The sequence below is a fragment of the Callithrix jacchus genome, chromosome 8 (genome assembly GCF_049354715.1).
Source record: "Callithrix jacchus isolate 240 chromosome 8, calJac240_pri, whole genome shotgun sequence".
NCBI classification, from domain to species: domain Eukaryota; kingdom Metazoa; phylum Chordata; class Mammalia; order Primates; family Cebidae; genus Callithrix; species Callithrix jacchus.
In genome coordinates, this window is record NC_133509.1 from 11,838,765 (window position 1) to 11,864,767 (window position 26,003).

The 26,003-nt window shown below is 42.2% G+C and overlaps 1 long non-coding RNA gene across 2 annotated transcripts in view; it reads left to right on the plus strand.

Annotated features, from left to right (window-relative positions):
• Nucleotides 1-26,003, plus strand: part of LOC118144784 (uncharacterized) — a 137,269-nt gene continuing 111,266 nt past the window's right edge. The window contains exons 1-2 of one of the 2 annotated variants that reach the window (XR_004729531.3): nucleotides 1-224; nucleotides 1,825-1,891. This is a non-coding gene — a long non-coding RNA (uncharacterized LOC118144784). The remainder of the gene's footprint in view (nucleotides 225-1,824; nucleotides 1,892-26,003) is intronic. The other variant, XR_004729530.3, reaches the window with a different exon arrangement.

The following is a 26,003-nucleotide window of genomic DNA, read 5'->3' on the forward strand; positions in this document are numbered from 1 at the left end:
GCGCGCGTCTTCCCCCGCGCCTCCTTCCTCACGCCTTTCCGGGCAGTTAGGCGGTAGGTGTGTGGGTACCGGGCCTGGAGCAAGCAACCGAGCCATTGGTGGGCTGCGGCGGTGGTGGGGTCGGCGGCGGCGGCAGCAGAGCGGGAGAAGGAGTGGGACCCCGAGCACGGGGCCCTCTTCAACCTGGGGCCCTGGGTGAAGTGCTCTGCCGCCCTTGCCTCCAGGTAGCTGGCTGGGGAGTGGGCTGGGAGCGGCCGCGGGGGGCAAGGGTGGAGGCTGGGGGTGGGGAGCGCAAAGCGGGAGCTCAGGCCTGGGGTCGGTGGGGACCGGGCCGCGGGGGATCGGGCGGGGCGGGAGGCGGTGGCTGGGCGCTCCTGCCCCAGGGGCAGCCCAAGCCCAGGCTGCGCTGCGAAGGTGATGGGGGCCTGAAGGTCACCAGGGAGGGACGAGGTGACAATGCAGTCGGGAGGCTGGGGCCGTCGGGTGCGGTCGGACGGGCGGGGGCCGCGCTGGGCTGGAGCGCGAGGGTCTGAGGCGGGTGGATCCCAGCCGGCCTGACAGATTTCCTAATTCTCGGGAGGCGGGCCGGGGGTGTGGGACCTTGTCCGCTGCACCCGCGAGGCCAGCGGCCCCCTTTTGCCCCCCATCGCTGCAGCCGAGGCTTTGGGGCCTGCGCCGACTGAGGGTCTTCCTGGTGCTAGGACGGGTGTTTCTGTGGTCAGGCCTCTTTGTACTCCAGCGCTAGTAAGAATTTGCAGACTTCCTGAGACCGTGACATTTGCGGGCAAACATGAATTTGACACTACTCTGGAAGAAGATACCAGCACTTATCGTATCTGATTTCTTTGATTTCCCCTCGTATATTTCATTGTGCCAGCAGGGGGAAATGGTGTGAGTTTGGGTCTGAGTTTAAGCTTCATGGGAGTAAAGGCCAAGTATGTTATGTGGGTGGTGGTGTTTTAGGCATTGGCACGACTTAAACGTTGTTGCTTATTAGTGTAATAGGATACCACCAACAGATTAAAAACACACGCTTTACTAAACTTGAGCGATTTGTGTGTGTTACTGATCATTTTAGTTTTTTTTTAATGTTGTAATTTGTTGGTTACATTTTATTTTAATGCATTAAATTTTCCTAGGCAAGTTACTTTGTTTATTTCGACTCATATTGTTGATTACATGAACAAGGTAGCATTGGAGTTTGTCTTGTTATTGGTTACAAATTTCAGGGTGGTGATCTTTCCACTTAGCTTTTTCATGGACCAGATATTCTATCTCATTTGCTCTTAAACTAAAATCCTGTAGCTTTTTACAGGGAAAACGCATTTAAAATGTAGGTATTAGTTTACAGAGGAAAATACCTAGATGTGACAAAAAGCTCACATTTGTTGTTGGTGTAAATTCCGAACCAAGTTAGTAGGCTGATTAGACTCTCAGATACCCTTTGAGAAACATTAAGTATCTTTTATGCAAAATTTTGTTATTTCCACTTTGAGAAAGGGCTTGTAAACTCGTAAGTGCCTTCCACCTGAAGTTAGTTGAATGAATAAATATATAAGGAAAACATGGTGCAGCAGCACATTTCAAGTATTTAAGAAACAAGAACTAAAAATAATTTTGATCCTAGGTTAATATGGAATTTAAGCAGAATTATGATCAATTTTAGATTTTCTTTTGAAACAAGTAGTCTAAAATAAATGGTTCTTTTAACATTGGGGCATGGAAGGAGTACTTTACTGTATGCTTAAGTTCTTAAAATTGACTTTCTTTAAAAAAGAGAGTTTTGAACCATTTAATAAGCATACATTCTAAATATTCTCATAGTTACAGATCCTGCAAGAGCTGCATGTTTGTGCATCATAAAACATCAAGAAGTATGTTAAAAGCGTATGTAAGTACATGTAAGACTAAAGGTAACTGGATCTCTTTATAGTTTTAAATGTGAATTTAATACGTTGTGACTGAAAGTGTTTCAGTGTGTAGCTGTGGACATAAAATAGTTTAACTTAGATGCTTGTTAAAAGATAGGTAAAAGTAAGATATGCTATTAAGAGTAAATAACTTACCTGCTATCTATACAGTGAAATTATTTTAAGAAATTTGTTCAGTTTGATCAGCCTGTTTATCAAAAATCAGCCTGTTACTTGTTTGCAAAAATCAAGTAGTTTATAAGCTACTCATTTAATAAATGAATTTACAGGTCAACTTATTTTGGAAATCGTTTATAAACAGGCTGATCAAAATCACATGCATGTATGCATATATAATCACATATATACATATATAGATGAATTTTCTTTTGGATGTAGGTAGACAAACATTGAAAGTTTTTATTTTGTCTAGCTGAAAGAGACTTTAAATGAAAGCTGATTACTGGTCAGCTCAAGTTAGTTTATTTTGAGTAGTGATTGCCATGTAGCAGTACTACTCAAAGATGTGACTCTTAGGGAATGAAAGTTTGATCCCAGGCCGGGCGCGGTGGCTCATGCCTGTAATACCAGCACTTTGGGAGGCCGAGGTAGGTGGATCACCTGAGGTTGGGAGTTTGAGACCCGCCTGACCAACTTGGAGAAACTGGGTTTCTACTAAAAATACAAAATTAGGTGGGTGGGTGTGGTGGTGCATGCCTGTAATCCCAGCTACTCAGGAGGCTGAGGCAGGAGAATTGCTTGAACCTGGGAGATGGAGGTTGCGGTGAGCCAAGATCCACCACTGCACTCCAGCCTGGTCAACAAGAACGAAACTTCGTCTCAAAAAAAAAAAGAAAAAGAAAAAAAGTTTGAGCCTAGAGAAAAGTTAACAGATGAAGATTCTGAAGAAAGCCCTCTTCCAGGATCCAGAGTCAGCACATGGCTTTGGATTGCTTCTACTCAACTTGATTCTTATTTCACAATCCCCAAATGTCCTAATCCAAACAGAATAAGGTAGAGGTTAAAGAGAGAATCTTGAGGGCATGTATTATCTGTGTGTAAAGTCCCCTATTATTTTTGGGGCCATCATGATGTAAAGGGCCAGACTTTTAGATTTCTAAAGAAATATTTTCCCAAAATAAGGCTACAATCGAAATGCTGATTTGTTTTATTTCTTTTTTGAGACAGAGTCTTGCTCTGTCGCCAAGCTGGAGTACAGTGGTATGCTCTCAGCTCACTGCAGGCTCTGCCTCCTGGGTTCAAGTGATTCTCCTGTGTGAGCTTCCTGAGTAGCTTGGATTACAGGTACATGCCATCACACCCAGTTAATTTTTGTATTTTTAGTAGAGACAGGGTTTCATCATGTTGGCCAGGATGGTTTCGATCTGTTGACCTCATGAGCCACCGTGCCTAGCCTGCCTGATTTTTTATTTCTACCAGGTACAGCCAATAAAAACACAAATATGACACCACTGTCTCCGTCACCGTCATTTCATTTAACAAAAGGATATTTTCACTCAAACAGTTGGAAAGAACAGAATCAGAATAAATTTTATTTTTTATTTTTTTGAGATGGAGTCTTGCTCTTTCGCCAGGCTGGAGTGCAGTGGGATGATCAGTCTTGGCTCACTGCAACCTCCGCCTCCTTGGATCCAGTGATTCTTCTGCCTCAGCTTCCTGAGTAGCTGGGACTACAGGCGTGCACCACCATGCCCAGCTAATTTTTATATTTGTAGTAGAGACAGGGTTTCACCATGTCGGCCAGGATGGTCTCGGACTCTTGACCTCGTGATCTGCTTGCCTCGGTCTCCTAAAGTGCTAGAATTACAGGCATGAGCCACTGCACCCAGCCAGAATAAAGTATCTTTAAATGGAATCATTTAGTTATATTGAAAAGTTTACTTTCAGACCAGCCTGGCTAACATGGTGAAACCCTGTCTCTACTAAAAATATAAAATTAGCATGGTGACATGCACCTGTAATCCCAGCTACTCTGAAGGCAGAGGTAGGAGAATCACTTGAATCCAGGAGGTAAAGGTTGCAGTAAGCAGAGATGGTGCCATTGCACTCCAGCTGGGCTACAGGAGTGAAACTACGTTTCAAAAAAAAAAAAAAATTATTTTGTGTCGTTACTTTTCCCCATTTTCTCATAAATCAATGAAAATTCTGCTGCAAACTTACACCAGCCTGCCAGCTAACATTATGTTAGTCCTCCCTGCCCCCTTGGTTTGTTATACTGAGCTCAAATCTAAGGGATGGGGTGGGGGTGGGGGTGCTTCCAGCTCTCCCAGTTCTTAAACTTGTGGCCTTATATTCATGGTTGCACAGTTTCTTAGGTTAAATAGGCATTTTTATACCTACTTAGGAGTTGGCTCACACCTGTAATCCCAGCACTTTGGGAGGCTGACACACTTGGCAGATCTCTTGAGCTCAGGAGTTTCAGACCAGCCTGGGCAACAAGGTAAAACCCTGTCTCAAAAAAAAAAAATACAAAAATTAACCGGGCATGGTGGTGCATGCCTTTAGTTCCAGCTTCTTGGGAGGCTGAGGTCACTGTGGAGTGAGCCATGATTGTGCCACTGCACTCCAGCCTGGGTGGTAGAGAGAGATCCTGTCTCATCATACAAACAAACAAACAAACAAAGCTACTTTGCCAGATGAATATTAGGATGAAAAGTGATTACATATACGTTCCTGAAATAAAGTCTGTCCTCACTTCTAGCTGTTACCATTGATTGGAGATGTTACTTTTTTTTCAGTGTTTGATAATAAATGCCTTTAAATATAATAAGTTTCTTGTATATAGTCATTTATATGTTTAAATGTTCATTGTTTTAATGTATTTTATTGCTGATCATGGCATAGCCTAAAGATGTGTTCATTTAAAACCCTTGAAGTTGTGCAAGAGAAACTAATATGCAGAATTTTTTTTTTTTGAGATAAAGTCTTGCTCTGTTAACCAGGCTGGAGTGCAGTGGTACAATCTTGGCTCACTCGAACTTCTGCCTCAGGGTTCAAGTGATTCTCCTGCCTCAGCCTCCCACGTAGCTGGGATTACAAGCACCCACCACCATGCCCGGCTAATTTTTGTGTTTTTAGTAGAGACGGGTTTTCACCATGTTGGCCAGGCTGGTCTTGAACTCCTGACCTCAGGTGATCTGCCCCCCTCAGCCTCCCAAAGTGCTGAGATTACCAGCATCAGCCACCATGCCCAGCCCTAATATGCAGAATATTGTATGTAGGTATTTCCTATGTATTAGACCCCCTCTCAGAAGGGTTTCTATGTAAGAATAGTACAAATGATCTGGAAAGGTTAATAGGCTTGACAAATTTATGTTTCTTATAAAAGTAGTCTGGCTGTCCTATGGTATATGCATAGGACATACCATATGGGGTTGGTTCCAGGACCCCTATTTCTACCAAAATCCTGGCATACTCAAGTCCCTGCTGTGGGCCCTGCAGATCCTGGGTATGTGAAAAGTTAGGCCTCCATATATGCAGGTCTGCATTTAGCTGAAAAAGATTCACATATAAATGGGCCCACGCAGCCCAAACCCATGCTGTTCAAGGGTCCACTGTATTTGAAAATAAAGGCCACAGAAAACTTGCCTTGTTTTAAAAAATGTTGGATTAGTACCTCTCTCATATCTTAAAAAACAGTACTATCTATTTACTACCCCATTGATATAATACAACTTTTAGAATAGAACCTAGGGCCAGGTGTGGTGGTTCACATCTGTAATCCCAGCACTTTGGAAGGCAGAGGTGGGCAGATCACCTGAGGCCAGGAGTTTGAGACCAGCCTGACCAACATGGTGAAACCCCATCTCTACTAAAAATATAAAATATTACCTGGGTGTGGTGGTGTGGCCCATAATCCCAGCTACTCCTGAGGCTGAGGCAGGAGAATCACTTGAACCCTGGAGGTGGAGGTTGCAGTGAGCTGAGTTCATGCCACTGCACTCCAGCCTGGGTAACGAGCAAAACTTCATGTCCAAAAAAAAGAAAAAAGAGCCAGGCATGGTGTTGGGTGCCTGTGATAGCTACTCAGGAGACTAAGGCAGGAGAATCACTTGAACCCAGGAGGTGAAGGCTGCAGTGAGCTGAGATTGCACCATTGCACTCCAGCCAGCACATCAAGAGCAAAACTCTATCTCAAAAAAAAAAAAAAAAAAGACCCTAGAAGTATTTATTATTGCTCATTGCTTTGTCTGAGACTCAGAGGTTAAGCAACTTGCCCAAGATAGCACAGGTAGTAGCAAACTGAGACTTGACACCTGGCTTCTAGAGTCCTTATTTAGAATCTCCTCTGCACCCCCATTGTAAAAATTAAATCTTGTCTAGGTAATGCATTTGTTGCTTCGGGTTTGAAAGATAACACGGCATGTACAGTGAAAAGTCTTCACATCCTTTCCCCCAAACAGACAGTTCTCCCTGTCAGTAGGCCGCTGTGAAACTTTTCAGAACCATTTGACACATAGCCAGGCATCTATATGACTGTATTATTTCTCCCCCTTTTTTTTAACAGGAGCGTATCATGTATGTGTTCTGATAGCCTGCTTTGGCTTGGCATTTGTTCCATTACTCCTGTACTTTAAATGCTTGCATTTATATTTAGTGAAATGTTAATAACTGCGAGGTCATAAAAGAGAATTTGTTTTGACTAGCCAAGATGAATTTAAGAAATAAAATTTCTAAAATTGTCATCATTTCTTGGTATGGAAATTTTAGAAGCAGGTTGAACTGAAAAGAGTCCAAGGGGAATAGAGAAATATCACAAAGAAGTGAATCTGGACTGTAGCAGAGATAAATGTTAATACTTTCAGATAATACTGTGTGCTAGGCAGTGGTCTAAATGCTTTACATATATTATTAAAGTCTCACAACAGTCCCATGAGGCAGGTAGCTTTTACCACCATTTTACAGATGAGTAAACTGAGCCACACAAACTAACACGTGATTCAGGTAGTACAGTGGCAGAGGCCTGATTCTAACCCAGGCAGTCTGGCTCAAGAGTCCAAGCTTTTTACCACCACTCTTTCTGTCTCCCTGTCTTCCCTTTTTTCTTTTTTCTTCCTTTCCCTCCCTCTCTCCATCCTTCTCTCTCCTTCCCTTCCCTTTCCTTTACCCTTCCCTCCCCTCCCCTCCCTTCCTCTCCTATCCTTTTTGCTGCTTTCCCTTCCTTCACTTCTTTCCCTCCCTTTCCTTCCTTCCTTTTTTTCTTTTCTTTCCTTTATTTTTTTGAGACATTGTCTCACTCTGTCTCTTTAGGCTGAGTGCAGTAGTGCAGTCATGGCTCACTGCAGCCTCAACCTCCCCACATCGGTAATCCCCCACCTCAGCTTCCCAGGTAGCTGGGTCTACAGGTGCACACCCCACCATGCCTGGCTCATTTTTTCTATTTTTTGTAGTGACAAGATCTCACTTTGTTGCCTGGGCTGGTCTCAAATTCCTGGCCTCAAGCAATCCTCCCACCTTGGCCTTCCAAAGTGCTGGGATTACTGTTATGAGCCATCACAACAAGCCTTTTATCACTACTTCAAATTCCATTTAGATCTAATATTGTTAGAGCAATAACCATATCAACCAGATTTTTTAAGTTGCAAAAAAAAAAAAAAGCTGCCATTTTTGGTATCTGTATGACAAAAATATGTAAAGTTTGTATTATAGCTTTTACCTGTTTAGAGCATTGTTTGGAAAGGCAGGGTAGTACTGCAAAGGTATTGGTATTCAAGAAGTAAGTTCCTGGAGTGTTTGCCTTGTAAACCTGAAGGTGTGAGCACTTGGTTTGTCACACCCAGTTAGCAAACAGATAGGCAGTGGGGGTGAGCTATCCGGAAGACTTAGCCGGTTAGCCTAGGGAGGAATGAGATCGGGAATCTAGGTACCTGGAGGGAGGGAGAGGGAGAAGAGTTTGTTTAAATCTGTCCTAGGTTAGGGTAGCTTTTTCTGAGGGAGGCCTTGTCATGTGGACCTGCTGCACATAGAGATGGGAGAATTGGACCTGAGGTGTGATGCTAGCTAAAGCACCACCCAGATCTGGAAATTTAAGAGGAGTTCATTTTCTCCATCATTAGGAAGATCTTGAAAGGGTAGTAAACTGTGGTCATTTGAGAAGAAGAGCAAGTGGTAATATTTGAATGTAACATACTCAACTGGGTTGGGAAAGAACCAGAATCTAGAGCTTGGTCATAGATTCTGGGAAAGAACCAGAATCTAGAGGTTTCACTTTTTATGGAAAGTGCAAAACCAGGCGTTCTTGTAAACCATGTACTCTTGTAAACACTGATAAGACATAGCACTGAGCCCTGGGTCTTTCTCTATAAAGTGCTTGTACAGGCCGAGGATCCCTAATCAGAAAATCCAAACTCTGAAATTCCTGGTGAGCATTTCCTTTGAGTGTCATATTGGCACTCATGGTTTTAGGATTTTGGAACATTTTGGATTTTGCATTTTCAGATTTGGGATGCTCAACCGGTATATATAATGCACATATTCCGAAATCTGAAAAAATTCCAAATCCAAAGTATTTCTGCTCCAAAGCTTTCAGATAAGGAGTACTCAACCTGTAATGTATTGTACTAGATGTGTATTAGATTACCAGTTTTCAAAATTTGTATATCAGAATCCTTGTTCTGTGTCAGTGAAACAGGGATTTCATATGCCTTTGATTCACATTTTAATGTTTTAAACTTTTAAAATGTTACAAATGTTTATATACACTCAAGTGCATATCATGCTGAATTTTAATAAATTAGGACAACAGATTTGTACCACCAGGTTATCTCAAGAGGGTTATACTGAGTGAGAGCCAGGCAGGTGGATCACGAGGTCAACAGATCGAGACCATCCTGGTCAACATGGTGAAACCTCGACTCTACTAAAAATATAAAAAATTAGCTGGGCATGGTGGTGCGTGCCTGTAATCCCAGCTACTCGGGAGGCTGAGGCAGAATTGCTTGAACCCAGGAGGCAGAGGTTGCGGTGAGCTGAGATTGTGCCATTGCACTCCAGCCTGGGTAACAAGAGTGAAACTCCGTCTCAAAAAAAAAAAAGTGTCTTTACAAAAAATACAAATATCAGCTAGGTGTAGTGGTGCACACCTGTAATCCCAGCTACTAGAGAGGCTGAGGTAGGAGAATCACTTGAACCCAGGAGGTAGAGATTGCAGTGAACCAAGATTGTATCACTGCACACCAGCCTGGGTGACAGAGCAAGACTCTGTTTTAAAAGCAAAATAAAATAAAAGAGAGAGTTAAAGGTTATATACTGTATGATTGATTGCATTTATGTAACATTGTTGAAATAACAAGACTGCAGAGATGGAGAACAGATTTAGTGGTTACTAGGAGTTCAGAATGGGAGGTGAGGGGTGGTGTGGTTGTAAAGTGGTAGCATGAGGGCGTTGTGTAGGGATGGAACAGTTCTCTGTCTCAGGTGTGATTATACAAAGCTGCAAACGTGATAAAATTTCATACAACCAGACATATACATACTGCATACACATTCTAGCATTCTCAAGTCCCATTTTGCATACAAAACTGTTGAAACCTGAATAAACTTGGGATTGTACCAAGGTCAGTTTCCTGATGGTGACAGTGTACTAGAGTCACATAAGTTATAACATTAGAGGACTTTGGGCAAGCATACTTGGGACCTCCCTGTGTACTTTTTTGCAAATTTCTGTAGTTTGTAATTATAGTACTTTTAACATAAAATGTTGGCTAGGCATGGTGTCTCACAAATGTAATCCCAGCACTTTGGGAGACTGAGGCAGGGGGATCACCTGAGGTCAGGAGTTCGAGACCAGCCTGGCCAACCTGGTGAAACCCCGTCTATACCAAAAATGCAAAAATTAGCTGGGCATGGTGGGCTGTGTACCTGTAGTCTCAGCCACCTGGGAGGCTGAGGCATGAAGATTGCTTTGAACCTGGGATGCAGAGGCTGCAGTGAGCTGAGATCGCACCACTACACTCCAGCCTGGGCAACAGAGCAAAACTCTGTCTCAAAATAAAAAGCAAAAAAGCAAAGCCAAAACTAACAAACAAAGCAATGCATTTAGAGTATTTCAGGGAAAATAAGCAAAAGGAAGAAAATGTAAATTGTCTGTAATTCTCATACTCAGGACAACAATCCTTGGAATAGAGTTTCTCACTTTGTGTATAGACTTGAAACTTTTTAAATGCCATTTTATGTTTTAGGTTGGGTGCGGTGGCTTATGCCTGTAATCCCAGAAGTTTGGGAGGCCAAGGTGGGTAGATCATGAGGTCAAGAGATTGGGAGTATCCTGGCCAACATGGTGAAATCCCTTCTCTATTAAAAATACAATTAGGTGGGTGTGGTGGCACGTACCTATAGTCCCAGCTACTACTAGGGAGGCTGAGGCAGCAGAATTGCTTAAACTCAAGAGGTGGAGGTTGCAGTGAGCTGAGATCATGCCACTGCACTCCAGCCTGGGCGACAGAGGGAGACTCTGTCTCGGGAGGAAAAAAAAAAAATCCATTTTATTTTTTAATTAAAATTGGTTTTTTTCCTTTTCTCCTCAGAAAGGATAAAAATGTTATTGATTATTAAGACTGTAGTTTTATGTTGATATTTTGAAATGTTAGGGTGGTGCTTGTTTGCTCCTGTAACATTATATAAGCACATTCAGTACTATCAGAACTAATTGCATTATGCAATAACGTGACATATGCATATATCAGCATTAGTACATATTGTAGTTTTATTTTTTACCAAAAAGTTTACAACTACCAAGTATTCACATTCCTTAACATTATTACAGAATTAATTTAGAAATGTTCTACTTTTAAAACTTCTCAACAGATGTAATTAAATCCTTAAATAGCATTAATGTACTATTTAAAAAACACTCAGAAAACATTCTTTATCATTTGCAAAACATGCTTTATCATCTACTCATCTTTGTGAATCAGCTTTTTCTTGATGCCATGCAATCAAAATGAAACAAATTTGACATAAGACTGCCTAATCATCCATCATTTAAAGTTTGTGTTTATCAGAAGAATTTTATTGTTCTCATTATACATGTTCTACATTAGAGTTTTTCTGGTGTGTTGCTGTTTTGTTTTGTTTTTGAGATGGAGTCTCACTCTGTGGCCCAGGCTGGAATGCCATGGCACAATCTCAGCTCACTGCAACCTCCTCCCAGCTTCAAGCGATTCTCCTACCTCAGCCTCCTGAGTAGGTGGGACAACAGGCATGTGCCACCATGCCTGGCTAACTTTGTGTGTGTGTGTGTGTGTGTGTGTGTGTGTGTGTGTGTGTGTGTATTAGAGACATGGTTTCATCATGTTTTTCAGGCTGATCTCAAACTCCTGACCTCAAATGATTGCCCACCTCAGCTTCCCAAAGTGCTGTGATTACAGGCATGAGGCACCGTACTCAGCCACATTTGAGCTTTAAAATACACTGATAGAATAAAATACTGCTTTGATCTGTTTCTTAGGTTATAGATTTATATGAAATTCCTTTAGAAAAATGTTCTTGTACTAAAATATTTAAAGCTATTGGATTATGATTTGTAAGTTTTATTTTGTAGTTAGCATCTCTAAGGGAATTTCAGGGGCAGTTGCTGTCTTGTGATATTGATCCTTTTAAAAATCATTGTATTCGAGAAATAAAGTAGTAGAAAATCTATGACAAAATAGGGAATTAAAGTAGACAGTATACTCAACTCCACTGTGTTTAAAGAGTTTAATGAATTTCTGTACATTGTGCTAGTGGTTAGGATCTGAGACTCTAGAGTCAACCTGAGTTGACATCTTGGTTCCATCACTTGATCTCTTGTCTGTTTCTTTCTCCATAAAATGAGGGTAATAATAGTGTTAACTCATAGGATTATTGTGAATATGAAGGGCACTAGTACATGTAAACAGTCCTGGTCCCTGGCATAAAGGTACTCATAAAATGTAGTTATTATTATTTTAGAACGTGGCTGAGATCTTACTTTATGTTTAATATGTCTTTTCCTCACTTAACATATTGCATGGTGGCCATAATCCCAGCACTTCGGGGGGCTGAGGTGGGTGGATCATCTGAGGTCAGGAGTTTGAGACCACCCTGGCCAACATAGTGAAACTCCATCTCTACTAAAAATTCAGAAATTAATCCCAGCTCCTTGGGAGGCTGAGGCAGGAGAATTGCTTGAACCAGGGAGGCAGAGGTAGCAGGGAGCCAAGATTGTGCCATTGTACTGCAGCATGGGTGACAGAGTGAGACTCTGTCTCAAGAAAAAAAAAGAAAGAAACAATGACAAGAAAAATTACAACTATTTTCCCATGTTGTGAAAAATTTTACCAGTAATGTAAGAGAATATTGGGTGCCTTGTACCCTTGCCAATATTGGGCATTCTCACTTTTTAGATATTTGCCAATATGATATATAAAAACTGTCATGATATTGTTTTGATTTGCATTTTCCCCAAGCATCAGTGAGGTTTAATGGTTTTCACATTTTAAAAAAGTATTTTTTAATTTATAATCACCTCATTTGATAATGAGCTTTTCACGTTTTATTTACTGTGTTTCTTCTCCTGTCTAGATAAGTCTTAGAATTTTTCACATTGATTTAGACAAATGCTAGTACAAAGATCTCTTTAAGTCTATGAAAATTTTAAAGATTTTTCTTGGTAATTTTTGTCTGTAGATTCAAGTGTAGAAGGGCATTTCCCATTCTGATATCATGAAAATATGTGTAATTTGTAGTTTGGAAAAACATGACTTCTTTAATCCCCTGGATTGTAGTTTACTAGGTGCTGTGTTAGTCTCCTGGATATTGCCTGTTCATACCTTTGCCCATTTTTCCCCCTTATGGGTTGTTTATCTTTTCTTCTTATTGCTTTATAGGAATTCTTTAGATATCACAATGGTTAATCTTTTGTTATATGTGTTACACATATTTTCTCCTCATTTGTTACTTGTCTTTTAATTTTGTTTATGGTGTCTTTATGTAGAAGTTTTAACTTACATGGTCAGATCTTTCATTTAAAAAATTTTTTTATTCAACTTGAAAATCTTTCACTTCTTTATAGCTTTATTATTATTATTATTTAGCAAAATCTCTACCATCCCAAGATTATCTTTAAAAAATTTTTTATATATTTAATGTGAAAATTTTTCATTCATACTGAGCTCATTTGGTTGGTATGGGATTTCATTTTGTGTCTTCCTGCGTCTAAAAGGCCTCTTTCTGGATTCTCAGTTCTGTTCCAGTGACAGGTCTGTCTGTGTTTATTCCATTATCTGCCCTCCCCTGTGGCTCTCTATAGAAGTTTGATACCTGATAGGGCAAATATGCTTGTTTTTAATTTTTTTTTTTTAGCTATTCCCCCAAATTTACAGTTTCTGGTGAATTTTAGAATTATTTTGATGAGTTTTAAGACAAATCCCATTGAGATTATGATTAGAATTGTGCTTAATTTGTAGATGAATATGGGAAGAAGTCAGTTCTCACTAGCAGGTCTTTCCGTCAAGGAGCATACTCTATCTGTTTATTCTGTAGTTGCCTCTCTGATAATGGTTTTAACCTAGATGCTCCTTGTAGCACTGTTTTGTTCTAAACACATGTATTACAAAGATAGTAAATTAGTTGGGGGAAAAGCCTCATATCATCTCTTCCTGTTTTTATTTCTTTTTTCACCTTTAATTTGGATCTGAAAAGACTTTATCATGATATATGGCATATGTATACTCAGGCTCTTGTAACAATTGGCAGTAGAGTATGATCTCTTTTTCTTATTGTCATTAATTTAATGATTAAGGACTATTTAATCAAGTTGATAACTGTACTTAATTCTTATGTTAGATAAGAAGGATGTTTCTAGTTTCTGAGAGTACACATTAAGATAGTGCCTTTACTCTAGTTTTATTTGAAAAATGTTTCAGGGGGTAGTTTTTTAAAAAACCTCTTTGAGGTAATACGTAATTGTGAAAATTTTATACAATATTGCAGCATATAAAGAAAAATGTGCCTTTTGAGAAGGTGAGAGTTTTGTGCTCCAAACTTTTAGTCATTGACGTGCCTCCTTGTTACTTCTGCCATGTATTTGTATCATCTATACTGTTAATTCATAAGTTTTCTTAAAACTTACTAAAGAAATCCAAAAATCCTTAGTGATAAGAGTTGTGAACTCATACATTGATGTATATTACATAAATACATAACATTGATGTTTTATTATATTGCTGTATATTAAGAAATATATAACACTGATGCATATTAAATAGTGATTTATTCAAAAGTATGTATACTTTATGACATGCTGGCACAGTAAGTGGAAGCATAGGTTCTGAAATCAAGGTTTCATGGTTTTAAATCGTGACTCTGCTGTGTCCTCCTTCAGTGATACTAGGTAATAAACTTAAGCCTCTGCTTTCATTTTATTTGTTAAATGAGGTTAGTATGCCACCTCCCTTGTAAGGTTATTATAAAATTAAACAGTAGGTGTACAGTCAGTCAGCACAACCCTAGTACAGAGGTGTTCCACAAATACTAGCTATCATTCAATAGAATAATTTGTAAATACCTTGTGTCTCCTTCAAAGCTAGTATCTCATTTTTAAAGTGTTTACGTAGTGTTCATTTTAAGAATATACTATGATTTATGAAACAGCATTTTGTAATTATGTTTTGTCATTTTTTAAAAAAGCAACAAATAACAGGATTGGTTTCTAATATTGTTTCACCAGATTTCCCTCCCAAAGGACTGTATTAATTTGCTCTTCTGTCAGTTTAGACTTCATGATTTAAATATTTGGTGGGGGGCAATGGGTTTAAAAGTAATACTTGTTTTTGTTTTAGTTAATATTATTATTCACTAGCCATTAAGGAACACATGAATTACTATTTGTTCTTGTTGAATCTTTGCAATTTTCTGAGAGGTAGCTAAGCCTGCCTCTGCGTGTGTGTGTGTGTGTGTGTGTGTGTGTGATGCAATTTATGTGTGTGGTACTAGAAATTGAGAAATTATAATAATTTTATATTTTTCTGATCAGGGATCCCTGGAATATCAGAATCAGAATTGTCTCCAATCTATAGCCACTGTTTTCAAGGGCTGTCTCCAATCTATAGTCACTGTTTCTATAGGGTCCATGGGAGAAAGATTTGTATTAAGTATTTGCATTGACAAATGGGAAACAAAAGGACTGTTCCTTGGGCTCTTTAATTTCTTCTAAATATCACTTACTCCCCCTCTACATTGCCTCCATCTCCGTCTGTCGCCCTCTGTCCTGAAGACAGCACTCTTTAAGCATCAACCATCTGACCCTTCTTGCATACTGTATTTTTTGGCTGGCTCCCATGTTTATGCCTCTTCTGTGTTTTTCTTCTCCTGTTAAGCCATCTGTTGTTGGTTCATTTCTGCAGTCCACCTTTAAAGAGGAAAGTGAACGCTTTCCTTCCAGCCATACAATAGAATTAGAAAGCAGAAAAGTTTAGACAGAATTTTCCATTTAAGTGCCAAAACTTCATACTCCATTTCTGATAAAGAGCAAGAAGGTTAAAAACAAACTTATTTTTGACCCAAAGCTCTGTTGACAGTCTGTTAAGCAAACACCAACCTATTTAATTTTCATAATGAAAATGGCAGATATTTTATAATTCTTATGCTAATAAATCATTTCCCTGATGTTTTTTGTAAAACCCAATATTCATAATAAAGTCCAGAACCATGAATTGTTTTAAATAATTTCTTCTTATGTGTGATTACAAATATACCTCTACAGGAAGTTAGTATACTCTCACACAAGCTAATTTTTTGGAGGAAAAGGCCAACTGTAGAAACTCCCAGAAACACAATAGTGATAAGCATCCACAGAATGCCGAGAAAGTCATGCCCAGGATACAAATAATCAGATGGAAAACTGATGGCCTGGAATACTAATAGTTGAAATAATGAAAAGGTCAGTGACATTTACAATATTTCAGTAAAAAATGATAATCTTTGGAAACCATCAACCTCCTCCAAGAGGTAACCACACCCCTCAGATATCGCCAGGGTATTCCACTGCTTCAAAAAAGATTGGAAGTTACCAGTCTCATGTTTATTGCATGGCTGGTAGTGTTTTTTGGCATTCCAAATGTAGAGTGTCTTTTTTTTTTTTTAACATAAAGCAGGCATATCTGCTGTTTTGGCTTCCCTCGGCAATATTAAAAGAAAGAAACTTATCTTAGGCCACACATAAAATACTTTAACAATAGCTGATGATCTAAAAAAAAGTCACAAAAAGGCCAGGTGTGGTGGCTCATGCCTGTAATCCCAGCACTTTGGGAGGCTAAGGCCAGTGGATCACCTGAGGTAAGGAGTTCCAGACTAGCCTGGCCAACATGGTGAAACCTTATCTCTACCAAAAATGCAAAAATTAGTCAGGTGTGGTGGCAGGCACCTGGAATCTCAGCTAATCAGTAGTCTGAGGCAGAAGAATCGATTGAATGAAGGAGGCAGACATTGCAGTGAGCCCAGATCCTGCCATTGCCTTCAGCCTGGGAGACAAGAGGGAGACTGTCTCAAAAAAAAAAAAAGTCACAAAAAAGTTTTTTCTTTGTTTTTGAGAGTGTTCTGCTCAGTCGCCCAGGCTAGAATGCAGTGGTGCAGTCTTCGCTCACTGCAACCTCCACCACCTGGGTTCAAGCCATTCTCTTGCCTCAGCCTCCTGAGTAGCTGGTGTTACAGGCGCCTGCCACCATGCCTGGCTATTTTGTGTATTTTTTTTTTTTTTTTTTTTTTTTTTGAGACGGAATTTCGCTCTTGTTACCCAGGCTGGAGTGCAATGGCGCTATCTCGGCTCACCGCAACCTCCACCCCCTGGGTTCAGGCAATTCTCCTCCCTCAGCCTCCTGAGGAGCTGGGATTACAAGCATGCGCCACCATGCCCAGCTAATTTTTTGTATTTTTAGTAGAGACGGGGTTTCATCATGTTGACCAGGATGGTCTCGATCTGTTAACCTCGTGATCCACCTGCCTCGGTCTCTTAAAGTGCTGGGATTACAGCCGTGAGCCACCGTGCCCGGCCTATTTTGTGTATTTTTAGTAGAGACAGGGTTCCACCATGTTGATCAGGCTGGTCTGGAACTCCTGACCTCAACTGATCCACCGGCAGTCTCCCAATTACAGGCGTGAGCCACCACATACTGTCCTCATTAACTTCCTGGTCCTGTCACTCCTAGTGACTCCCATATTGCAAACCTCCCAGCAGGTGCCGCCCTTTCCTCTCCATCTGATGAGCTTCTCAGTTCCCGTCAGACTAACTGGACACAGAGTCCCTAGAGGCAGCCCCCAGAGCAGAAGACATGGATGACTCAGAAGTTCCTAAAAAGTCATCAAACCAGATGACACAAAACTCAAATGACATTTCGCTTTGTTTTGGTTTATTCTGTTTGAGACAAGAATGCAGTGGGCATCCAACTAATCTTTTTTGGAACCTTTTGTAGAGATGGGGTTTGTCTCTGATGTCCAGGCTAGTCTTAAACTCCTGGACTCGGGTGGTCTGCCCACCTTAACCCCCCAAAGCACTGAAATTACAGGCCTGCACTGTGTAATTTGCCACGTGACACAGCCCAATGACAAAGAAGAAACCCCACGGGTCCGGCGTCTACTCATATGGGTGGATTGATGGCTGGAAAACCTCAGGAGGAGCCAAAAGAGCAGCCACAGCACCCACATGTCCTGGTGCTCTCAGGGCGCCCTGAGGTGGCCAGGAAAGAGGTGGGTGGCTTAGGGCTGGGGGAGGGAAGGGGATGGGGTGGGATCTGAGTTGGGGATGGGGATGAGAGAGCAGTGAAAGGAAGGATGTTGAGCACCCGGAGGAGGGGTCTGGGAAAGGATCCGGTTCAAACTAAGTCTTCAAGAGTGAGTGGGAGGTTCAGCTCCAAGTCAGGAAGAAAGTCTATCAGGGAAGCCACAGGACACATGGGGCAGGAAAGCGTGAGGCTCAGGAGCAATTAGATGAGACCAGGGCTCTGGTTTCCACCACACCTGTCTGGGCACTGCTTAAGCAACCCTGGGGCTTTATACTCCCTCTCCACCAATCCCCAGCCCCAGAAAGTGGTACCTCACAGTGGACATTCCATGGAGCACCCACGTTCTCAAATGCCCCTACCCCATCTCAGCCCCCCACATGCCTCACAAGGCTCTCTGGAACCTTCACAGACCTGATTTCTGGTCTTCCCCACCAGCTCCCTGTCCCTGCTTCTGGGCCGCTCCTTCCTTCCTGAGCTCCCAGGATTTCTCATGGTCAATCGTGGCTGCAAAACATAAACAAATGACAGCAGGAAGAACCTCACACACAAGCAGAGTGAGAGCTCCACACCCCCCTGTCGGTCATTTGTATTCTAAGCAACAAAACATCAGAAGGATACAGAAAGTCCCTATAGTAAACCATCTCCATCACATCCATGCAGCCATCGTCCATCATCCTGTATCTCAGGAACAAATGTTGGAGCTACACTGGTTTTAAGCATGCATGGTAGATTTACAAAAATTAACCCGACTTATTTTGTTCATCAAGCAAATCTCAATATATTTCAGACAAATCCAATCACGCAGCAGGTTTCTGATCACAGAATTGTGCTAGAAGTCATTGGTTAAAAACTAACCAAAAATTATTATATACTTGGAAAGTCAAAGTGCCCTTATATCAACAGAAGAAAGAATCAAAGTGAAACAAGACTGCCTTTACCCTCAGTGAGAAGTTTGTAACATGGCAATCAAATGTCTCTTTCTGGCCTGGGAATTCCACTGTGTGGCACAAGGTTGTGTGGTCTCAGATCACCGTAACACACCTAGACGTGTTAACATCTGAAACAGGGTGATGTTGTCACTTATCTATGTTATCTTACTGCCTGTGAAGGTGGACTTTTAATTCTGAACCCTTACAAGGGGGAGAAAACCAAGTTGACTCTCATGGTTGAGCTCCCAGGGATGTCCAAGGAATCTGCATTTCAAGAGACCAAGTTCATCATCCTCTCTCCTGGTGGATTTGGCCACAATACCCAGAGGGTTTGGCAGCATCATGAGTGATGGCTAGGGAGTGCCAAGCTGGTGAGCAGGACCCAGGGGTCTGGTGACCAGGTCAGACCCCCACTGTCCATTATCTTTCCTGGACCCATTCTCAGCTAAACTTCCCAAAGGCCTGCTTCTGCTAATCACACAGAGTGTGCTCGAACATACTCAGGCCTCTCGCAGCTGAAAACCACTGCTTTAAATCTTATGATTTACTATGACATAAAGTTATTGTAAACTGCAAATACTCTATTCATGCTACAAATGGAAAGCCAGTGCCTTTACCATAAATAGAAAAACAACCCTGAGACAAGGAAAACAAAAACAAAACAGCGATAACACAACTATGGCATTCAGTTCTATTCATATGCTGTCACGTGCATAAAGAGCCCCAGATTTGGGTTGTCTTGGTTGTAAAAGGAGAGACCAAGTAAGTGGGTGTTAAAGTCAGATTAGCCCAAAAGTGAATGACAGAAAGTGCCATCATGTCCATGAAGGGTTACTGGGGTCACCTCAATTATAGCCCAAGCAGAGACAGGGCAAGGAAGGAGATGTGAGCAGAATTTGGGGCCTCAAAGAGGGGAGGTGATTCATGCAGCCCAGGAAAGGCTCCCCAAAGCCAGGGTTGACCTCCCTTGCAGGCAGGTCCCTCATGGAGGCAGAGCCAGGCACCTTAGATTTAAGACCAGATGTGCGACCCTGGGCTGCTTTTCCTTCCACACAATGGGAGTGTCAATGGCTGTGTAAAGGACTGTGAGGATAGGAGGAAGCAACCTGTTGAGCACCTGTGTCCTGGGTGTCATCACCTCCCAAGGACATCTTTTCTTCCAGAGCTGGCACCTTGGAAGGTCCTTGGCCACTAAAGGCAGTGATGATAACAGCAGCAAATCATTTATGGCTGATGACAGAGGGCCAGGGGGTAAGGCTTCTTGGTCCTTGATAAGAATGAGGGTCTGGGGAGTCCTGGGGACAGCTGAGTGAGTCCTGTAGGACTCCTGGGTCCCCAGGGGCCAGGTCAGTCTTCAGTGGCACTGGGCCTAGGCTGGGATGCTGGGGCTGCCACTGGAGCATCAGCAGGACAAACAGCCACAAAGGCAGGGGATCCATTGGAGGTGGCATGTGTAGGATCATCTGTCCATTAAGTAGAGTCACCAGGCCTGGCTGACCACCGCCCCCACAGACGATGCCCTGCCTCTTGCCTCATACTTCGACAGGGCAGCAGCTGGCACCTGGGGCCTCACGGAGCATCACTCTAAGACCTCTGAGTCCTGGTCATTGAATGGGCACTTGAGTCACCCAGGGCCACTGTAACAAGGAGGAAGAATCAGGCCCCACGATGTTTTGGGACAGTGTTTAGCCCAGGAAAGTGCACCGAATGCATGCACAACACAGGGGAACTGTTGGTGTGGGAGCCAATATTTATGACCTCAAGCCCTAATTTGAGCATTCTCACCTGTGCAATCTGGAAGAAACAGGAGACTTGCAGGAAAGATAGTGCCTGGATTTAACTTGAACTAAAATGTTTAACGTTCACACTCCTGATATCCTTCCAAGTCAAATCTGTCAATGCTCCCATTCACCGCTATCATACAAGGTAACTGAGGCAGGCAGAGATTTACTAACTCAATGTCACTCAGCTGATCTGAGTTCACTGCTGATCACATCTGAACAAAGCAGAAAAACACATCTGCTTTTTCTGAAGTTTACCCTGTTTGCTCATGCTGCTGCTGATTTTGTGTGTCTCTGGGACAAACTCTACCTGGTTGAGGATAAAGCAAAGCTGAGGTGATTCTGTCCTGCTGTCATTTCCCATCAATTCCCCACTCTCCTCCTCTGCCCCTCCACAGTCTCCCACCCAGGCTGACACTGTATGGTGGCCCTAATGGAGTCCAGCAAGTGGTTCTCCTCTGGGCACCTTGAAGGCGGAGGTAGTTAGGGGATTTGCTTTGACGCGAGATGGGAGTGGAAGTGAATTGTGTCACCTCATGGCAAAAGAGTTGGAAGCCATTGAGACTAGCCACCCTTTCCCTCAATTCTTAGAGCTGCTGATAGGTCCCATATAGAGGCTGCTCCTTTATTTTGGTGGCAGGTGCGGGGATGTGGATCACAGGACCCAGAAGCGCTCCAGAAGATGTGCAGCATGAGCAGACAAAGAGCCTTAAGTGTTGTAAATTTCCATTGTTTTTGAGCTGTTTATTACCTACAATGATACCTGGTCCATCCTAGCAGGCACGCACCATCTATTCCATGCTCTGTGAAGCAGACTAGCCTACTGGCAGAACATAAACTGGTTGTAAGACACATGTAAGTTTCAGTTCCAGCTCTGCCTCTTATTAACTGCAACCTCAGGCATTTAACTTCCAGTCTCTGAGCCTCAGTTTCAACTCTGTAAAATGGGTTGGTTATACTACTTCAGGTTGTGGAGGGAATGAAATGAAATAAAAATGCATGTAGAGCACTGAGCCCAGGGTCTGGCACAGACAGTGAGTACTTTGTATTAGCCATGGAACTTCATAATGTATATTGATTGTCAATATTCAGACAGTACAGCAAAGTATTACCAAAAAAAGTAAACTTATTTTATACGTATTATTTCAATCTTTATTTAAACAAATAGGATAAAACTATGAATATTCTTTCATATCCAGTGTTTTTCTCTTAATAGTATATTGCTAAAAAAAATTTTATCTTGGGTCCATCACGATGGCTTACACCTGTACTCCCAGAAATTTGGGTGGCCAAGGCAGGTGGATCACAAAATCAGGAGTTTGAGACCAACCTGGCCAATATGGTAAAACCCTGGTCTCTACTAAAAATACAAAAATTAGCCAAGCATGGTGGCATGCACCTGTAGTCCCAGCTACTTGGGAGGCTGAGGCAAAAGAAATGCTTGAACCTGGGAGGTGAGGCTGCAGTGAGCCAAGATCATGTACACACACACACACACACACACACACACACACACACAATCTCAAAAACAAATTATGAAATCATTTAAGTGACATAATGTTTAATAAATAATTATGACGACTTTTTGTAGATTGCACAGAGCATTCAAAACGAAGGAGAATAAAAAAAGTATTAGATGTAAAATAAATTTGATTTTATTGTTTTATTCAAAAAATAGAACTATATATAATATAAAATGTATTTCTAATTATGAATCATGTTAAAATAGTTTAGAAGTTGCTGATTTTGATTTCTGTTTCAAATTTTGCAAAATACTTTTTTTTTTTTTAAATGGAGTCTTCCTCTGTCACCCAGGCTGGAGTACTGTGGCACTATCTCGGCTCACTTCAACCTCTGACTCCCAGGTCCAAGCGATTTTTTTGCCTCAGCCTCCCAAGTAGCTGAGACTACAGCCATATGCCACCTTGCCCAGCTAATTTTGTGTTTTTAGTGGAGACGAGGTTTCTCCATGTTGGTCAGGCTGGTCTTGAACTCCTGACCTCAGGTGATCCACTCGACTCAGCCTCCCAAAGTGCTGAGATTACAAGCATAAGCAACAACTCCTGCCTAAATTTTGCAGGATAATAAACAGCTTTTTGAAGTACCGCTGGGCACTTGTCTGGTTGTTTTTCTTTAGGTTAACATGCCAGCAATTATTTTTTTTTTTAGTTTCTGACCAAGGTAGTAGTTTTTATCGAGGTGAGTCGAGTACTCTACCCCATCCCTAAGCCACTTGCATGAAAGGAAAAAGGAGAGAAAAGCCAGTACTGTGACTGCCTATGCTTCCCCCAGCATGGCCTTCTGTGAGACATGGGGCAGCAGAGACCCAGGAACTGTTCAAGGGTGCCAGGCCCCATCTGTCTGCACTCACTCACCTTCCTCAGGTACTCACATGGGGGATGGCACTGATTTAAGTGCTGCTGCAGCTCCTTGGTGAGCTGGCCCTGTTTATGAGACAGGAACTGTGGGGTCAGGACAAGAGAGGGCTTCACCACCTGCAGAACAGGAACAGAAGCTCATGATGAATGCCAATCTATTAGATAATTAAATGTTTAAAAAGTTTCTTGAATGAGTGGGAAAACAAGGTGATGCTTGAGTCTATAGTGGTCAGGAGCACAGGGGCCTCAGGAAGGTCAGAACCAAGTTCAAATTTCTGTACTTTGAATTTCTACTTCATACCATGCAAAATTAATTTACCCCTCTTCACCTCAGTTTCCTTTTGTGTGAAATGGAAACAATTTCATTCCTCTTCAGTTACTGTCAAGGATTCTAAAACACCCAACTCATTTAAATGTATCATCATTTCTGTCATAACTAGTGGGATCAATTTCACTATTATTGGATACACAGTTCTGTGCCTGAAACCTACAAAAGAGAAAATCTTATGTCTACGAAGTCTCAGTGATTTGTCATTGTTATGTTATTAATCCTAACTGTATTTAATCACACAAGGCCTTGTACATGGCAGGTCCTCAATACACACTTGTTCAATCGATGCATGTGGGCTCCACAGCCACACTGTTAGATCCTATTTGGCCTCCACCACTTATTAGCTGAGTGATGTGAGGAAGATAATTCATTTCTTTTCGTCTCCGTGTCCTTCTCTATAAAAGATATATAATAAGAATCCCCAGCTCCTTAGGTTGATGCCAGGGTTGAGTGATTTGGCAAATAGTAGGGGTTTGTTAAACATCAGTTGTGATGAACTCCTTTCAAATCATCCTTTTCAAAGCCACAGATAAGGTCATAGTGCCACCTGGTGACCCTAGAGTGTAAATACACATGATCACCAACATGCTCTCTCTCCACCATAGGTCCAAGACTGGGTAGTTATCTCCTGGAGGTTTCTGCTGCATCTGCCTTCTCAGGGCTCATGTAAAGACTTTTGTATTTTCCTCCTCGCATTCCCACAGACGGGGTTCAGGTTGCCAAACACAGCTGGGTGATCCACACAGGGCAGTGACCGCCCATGCCAGCCCTTTGACGTAGCTGCAGGACGCTTGTTCCTTCCTTCTCAAGCTCTGGGAAGATTCCAGGGCTGGGGTAACCCATGCCCTCAAGTTTCTTGCGTTGAAGGGTCACATTTTCTTTTGACAAGGAAGGCAAAGGTCACAGGAAGCCAGAGACCCATGACCTCTCTGTGCCATGGGTTCCAACTATAAAGACCTGAACACTATGCTAAAAACCCAAGACTTGGATGCTCCCCAAGGCTTCTCGCCTCACGGCCTCTGCTGAGGGAGGATGAATACTATGTCCTCCCAGAGCTTTGGGAGCTTGTAGCAGGCAGCCTCCCCAGCACAAAATCTCTTGGAAACCTTGAACTGTGTCTAAAATATTCGTGCACATTTTGCATCCTATTTTTCATATGTCAGCATGTTTTAGGAAAAAGACTCAATTTCCTAAATATGCAAGAGAAATGGATATTGTAGGACAATGTGACTTTTAAAAAACATGTTATTTAGGCTGGGCATGATGGCTCATGCCTGTAATCCCAGCACTTTGGGAGGCTGAAGTGGGCAGATCACCTGAGATCAGGAGTTAGAGACCAGCCTGACCAACAAGAAACCTCCTATCTACTAAAAACACAAAATTGTCTGGGCGTGGTGGTGCATCCCTGTAATTCTGGCTTTTCAAGAGACTGAGGAAGGAAAACTTAAACCTGGGTGGTGGAGGTTTCAGTGAGCCGAGATCACGCCATTGCACTCCAGCCTGGGCAACAAGAGCAAAACTCCATTTCAAAAAACAAACCAAAAAAACTGAGTCCCAGAATGATGAAGCACTGCATATGCCTCAGCCTCCCAAAGTGCTGGCGTTACTGCCATGAGCCACCGTGCCTGGCCCCCAAATTTACTTTTCATGGAAAAAACTCTACCATGTCCCCTTAAAAACAGGTTTCTGATAACACAACAATGAACTAACCAGGCTTCACCACTATGTGATATAGGCATGTCAGAAACTCACACGTACACCCCTTCAATACATTAAAAATAAATTAAAAAAATAAAATCAAAGGCCTAGGCCCAGTGGCTCACACCTGTAATCCCAGCACTTTGGGAGGCCAAGGCAGGCAGATCACTTGTGGTCAGGAGTTTGAGACAAGCCTGGCTGACACGATGAAACCCCATCTCTACTAAAAATACAAAAATTAGCCAGGCATGGTGGCGCATGCCTGTAATTCCAGCTGCTGGAGAGGCTGAGGCATGACAATTGCTTGAACCTGGGAGCCAGAGGTTGCAGTGAGCCAAAACTGTGCCACTGCTTTTCAGCCTAGGTGACAGATTGAGACGCTATCTCAAAAATAAAAATAAGCTAAAAAACAATTTCTAAAACTCTAATAAGGAAGCTTAAGTTTTCAAAATACTGCTAAGCGAGATGAAGCAAAACAAAAAATCCATAAAATTAAGATAATGTCTTTATAACATGTAGTTAAAACATTGTTAATTTATAACTTTTTTTTTTTTTTTTTTTGAGATGGAGTCTCATTCTGTCACCCAGGCTGGAGGGCAGTGGTGTGATCTTGGCTTACTGCAACCTCCACCTCCTGGGTTCAAGCGATTCTCCTGCCTCAGCCTCCCGAGTAGCTGGGATTACAGGGGCAGGCCATCATGCTCAGCCTTTCTTTTTCTTTGATATGGAGTCTCACTCTGTTGCCCAGGCTGGAGTGCAGTGGCACCATGTCAGCTCTCTGCAACTTCCGTCTCCTGGGTTCAAGCAAGTCTGTCTCAGCCTCCCGAGTAGCTGAGATTACAGGCACCAACCACCATGCCGAGCTAATTTTAGATTTTTAGTTGAGACAGGGTTTCAGCATGTTGACCAGGCTGGTCTTGAACTTCTGACTTCAGGTGATCTACCCACCTTAGTCTCCTAAAGTGCTGGGATTACAGGGGTGAGCCACAGAAAATGTTTTTTTAAATTACAGCTGGTACACATCTCTAGTCCCAGCTACTTCAGAGTCCTAGGCAGGAGGATCACTCAAGCACAGGTGATCGAGGCTGCAGTGAGCCTCGATGATGTGCCAAAACAAACAAAAACCTCAATGGGTCTCCATTGCACATGCAGTCACCCAAGTAGCCAAGATCTAGAGAAATGTCTTTCACAACTGCAGTTGTACAAAAAGGACATCTC